Genomic DNA, 4,597 nt, shown 5'->3' with positions numbered 1-4,597 from the left:
ACTCACCAGCAAATATAGTGAGAAGAACATGCAGTATTTTGAGCGCAGAAAATTTTTTGCTCACACTACAGACTGCTATATCGATCTGCTAATACATGACTAGTAAAGGGCCAGTGCACACTTATTATTTTTAAACCTTTTATTTTGTATTTTTTTTATTCAGATTTATCAGGGGGTGCTGTATGACAGACTCCATGAAATGATGACCTCTTCCTAAATATTTGGTAAAATATAAAACATTTTGGTATGGTTTCCTAGAAGCAAGGGTGGCTCATATAATCCATTTGGCTCAACTTACCCCACTCTCCCCTGCACCAAATGTTTTAGACTTGACGCTTTGCCAAAGTTTCAAAAAAAATTGTTTAGGAGTCCAAGGGTGAATTGAGTTCTTGCCCGCACAGACTGTTTGATCTGTTCGTAGAAGAGTGGCTGAACATGGATACGGATCGGCCCACGGTGTCAAGACATGCAGAGGTAGACACCGAAATATTAGATCAACTAGAAAAACACAAAGGTAATTGATTTAATATGGAATAGCCTCATGGCTACCTCATCAGTTTCACTATAAAAAAGGTATCATTGTGAATTATTTACGTTCTGCAACTTTGTAAAGGCGTCCGCATGCTTCCCAGCCAACACAGTTCGGAAGAGTTCGTGCATGGTGACATTTAGTGACGTTTTTGTTCGTTTTGGACTTCGGTGAGGGTTTTTTCAGCTGTTCAGGTACACCATTTATTTTATTTTTTTCCTTATCAAGGCAAGCTGAAGTTCAGAACTGAAGTCTACGCCCCTTCGGTGATTGGTCAACAATAGGGATTCTTCAATAAAGTATTTTTTTGTCATTCAACGAGAGATGACTCATTTTGATGCAAATCTTTTCATTAAGAAATACTGCACCAAACATCTTAGTCTCACAATTTTACATCTAACTAAGATCTCCTCTACAAAAACGTCGAAATTAATAACAGATTTCTTGAGTTATTTTAGATCCATTCTGACTGTTTTGAGGAAGCGTATACTGGCTACAGCGTATCAAAATGGACCAACAGTACTATTGCCGTGTTCTCATTTTTCAAGCAAAGGTCTTTTGAAGGGAGTAGGCGAGCACACTCGCTCGGGTTCGCCTAGCCGCCAGCCGAACTGAAGCATGCTGACGCCTTAACAAAACATTGTCACAGTTATCCCAAGGATGAATTTGCAAACATAACATTTGATTAATTTGATCTGTTCATAGAAGAGTGTCTGAACATGGATACGGATAGGCCCATGGAATCAAGACATGCAGAGGTAGACACTGAAGTATTAGATCAATTAGAAAACAGCAGCATTGTACAAGCAACCAACAAGCAAACTTTGTGGGCTCTAAACTGCTTGAAGGACTGGCTGGCAGAGAAACAGATGATAGTGGATTTTTCAACCATTGAGAAATCTGAAATGAATGTCCTCTTGCGAGATTTTTACTGTTCTGTTCGAAGGGGTAAAGGTGGGGAGTATTGCATCCCAAGCTATATTGGAATCCGGGCTGGCGTGAACAGATTCATTAACCTCCCTCCCCTTAGCAGAACCTGGTGCTTGATGAAGGACAGTTTACCTCCTCTAATAATGTATTTATTGGGGTACTAAAGAAACTCAGACGAGAGGGCAGGGACAAAACTACCCATCCTAAGGTGATTAAAGCACAAGACCTTGAGATTCTTCAAAACTCTACTGTGCTAAGCCCCTACACACCCAGAGGACTAGTGAACAAAGTGTGGTTTGATATCCAGTTACACTTTGGCCCCAGAGGAAAAGAGGGCAATAGACAGCTAACGCCACAGTCGTTTGTAATAAGGTACGATGAAAACGGAGCAAAATATGCAACGCTGACTTCCAAAGAAGAAAGACTGAACCACAAAGATGCAGAAGAGCAGAACTGGCAGAATCGCTGTGGGAATCATGTTCCAGAACCCTGGTAGTCACCTCTGTCCAGTCGCCTCCTTGGAGAAGTATCTGAGCAAGATCCCTTCAGATGCCACTGCCTTCTACCTCCATCCTAAGAAGATGGTCATCACCAGTGACAGCATATGGTATAGCCAGGAGCCAATGGGGTTCAACTACCTTTCATCAATGCTGCCCCGACTGTGCCAGGTTTGCTTTTTTTTCTAGCAAATTTCGTAACATTTTAATATTCGCTAAATAGCTAAGTTGTACTCATAACTCAACCTGTTGTTGCTTCTTGACTCGCTTTTCTCACTCATTCTCTTTTTCTCTCTCTAGGAGGCTGGTACATTGGAAAAGTACACAAACAACTGCTTCCGATCTTTGCGCGAGATCATGTCTGTCAGCAGACTGATAGTTCCTTGAAAAGTTATTGAAAACCATCAATGGACAACAGAAAGAGATGTCAAATATGCACAATGTGAGTCAAGGCAGTGACACACTTCTGTTTTACTTCCTACCAGCAACATTGTCTTGGTCTTATACACAAATAGAGAGCTTGCCAAGATGCATACAGTCCTCACCATATGTATTTGGACACTGAAGCTAAGATTTACATTTTTTTGCTCTATATTCCAGCATTTTCACCAACAAGTTGTACTCTACTGGAAACTGTTTAACCATAATCATCCATTTAGAAAATGTAAAGTTTAGGAAAAGAATCTCAGCACTATGAAGAATGGATGCATAAGAGGTTGCTTCTGATAGAGAACAGGGGGAATTAATTTTTGTATGAGGATTTCTAAAATATCATTTTGTTTGTGACTGGAAGCAATTTGAGGTTATACTTCCTAGATCTGTTTTTATACTGGTAAAAAAAAACATGTCCACACCACTTTGTATACCATCTCTTGTGGCAAATGGCCATACTTACAGCTGTTTAACAAATTAATTGTACCCTTCACATAGAAATGATATTTCCCTAATTTACAAGATCTATTGTTTAAAGGTTATGTACCAACTATATAAAATTACCTGTACCCCCTTAAATTCAAGATTTTGAACTATATATCTCTTTCTCAGAAATAAATGGAACTAACAAAACAATTGTGCAAGCTATAAGAGTGCTTGAGAGTTAAGGTAGTAACAAGAAGTATGGAAAACCAGATGAGCCAAACATACGTTGCGGGAAGGAACAAAAGGCCCAAGAGAAGTTGTAAACCATAGGGAACCAGGAATAAGAACGCATCGAGAGAACATATGGAGTGAAACAACCTCATCTGAGGGCATTTGATGTAGAATATGAGTAATAACAAGTACATGTATTCTGAAGTGTGTAGGCATAGTGCACTTGATTACATTATAATTTTGGTCTACATGCATAATTGTAGCCTACCTTTCCTTCACGGCACTAGGGCTGCTGAATCAAGTGCACCGACGCTTAACAGCGCGAAACAAATGTAAAAACAAATAGGAAAGCAAGGCTTTATCAGTTTATAAACCATGTCTTTGGGCTTATCGTTGTTTTTTTACAGAAATGCTTGGAGATCACGATAGACCTGTTGGTAACCACTGTTGTAGCCTTTTACTTACGAAGCACATCGGAGCATAAATTGAAGTAACTTTCCCCACTAAAGATTGACCGTTTCTCACCAAGGTAGGGCAAAGGCCTGCAAATGACTAAACCTGATAATCGCCCAAAAGTACACTGGTGAGAAGAATCTGTAGTAAAACCCAGACTCAGAGAATAAACTGTCTAACAAAATGAATAATTAGACATTTGAAAACCACCTCTAACCATTTACAAAATTATTGGAATGACCACACAAACTGTGAAATTGTTATTCATGGGCTGCGGGCAACCAGCTGAAAACCACAAATCAGAACTTATATATTGCAGTCGATGACCACCCTGCCACTTGCTACTGGGAGGAGAATATAACCATTATACAAGATGGAACTGTGACTGCAAGGATTGACCTAACATGTAAAAAATGTTTGTAGAAAAACATTTGTTTATGAGAATGAATGAAATACCTAGAGTGATGAGTTAGGCAGGCATAGGTATACTGAGCTCATAAAGCATGGATGAAAACTTTCATCACTGAAGAATCATTTAATAAAATGGCAGTATATTGCAAAGTAGGCTACGATTATGCGTGTAGGCCAACATAATGTAAAATCTGAATGGCTATGCTTATAGACTTTAGGATACTTGTTTTACTGATTACTATACAATACTGGTCCATGCTTGCCGGCAAGGGAGTGTCAGGAAATGTAGAAACTGAAATTCCAAATTCAAGTGTTGTAGTTATCCATCTCCAGCTTTTAGCTTTTGCACTCAACATGGAAATATAATTGTTGTATTGAAGAATACAAGGCTTATCAAGAGACTACGCATGATTATTCATGTAACACACCGACAGTGTTATATTACAATGAGCTATAATATAATCACTAGGCCTATGCATTGCATGCAGAATGTTAAAGAATGTGATGAGTTACTATGAATGTCGTCAAATCGGTATAAGCATTAATTAATTAATGAATTACCTAAAGATTTGGATATATCTCTGTTCACTTCCGGCAAAAGAAAGTTTATGACACAAGACAACATATTTTGATTTATTTTTTATTATTACATCATTTACAAAAATAAACATTTGAATATTAAAACATA

At 38.5% G+C, this 4,597-nt stretch overlaps 1 long non-coding RNA gene across 3 annotated transcripts; it reads left to right on the top strand.

Moving 5' to 3' along the window:
- The first annotated feature begins 381 nt into the window (after window positions 1–381).
- Window positions 382–4,597, top strand: LOC106584889 (uncharacterized). 3 transcript variants are annotated; one of them, XR_001323857.2, is made up of 3 exons: window positions 382–514; window positions 1,235–2,127; window positions 2,257–4,597. It is a non-coding gene; the product is annotated as an uncharacterized lncRNA (long non-coding RNA). The 3 variants fall into 3 exon arrangements; XR_006761313.1 differs by having other exon boundaries at window positions 393–573; XR_006761312.1 differs by having other exon boundaries at window positions 382–2,127.

The sequence above is a fragment of the Salmo salar genome, chromosome ssa02 (genome assembly GCF_905237065.1).
Source record: "Salmo salar chromosome ssa02, Ssal_v3.1, whole genome shotgun sequence".
In the NCBI taxonomy this organism is placed as follows: domain Eukaryota; kingdom Metazoa; phylum Chordata; class Actinopteri; order Salmoniformes; family Salmonidae; genus Salmo; species Salmo salar.
The sequence above is the reverse complement of the archived record's forward strand: the minus strand, read 5'-3'. Positions and strand labels throughout refer to the sequence as shown.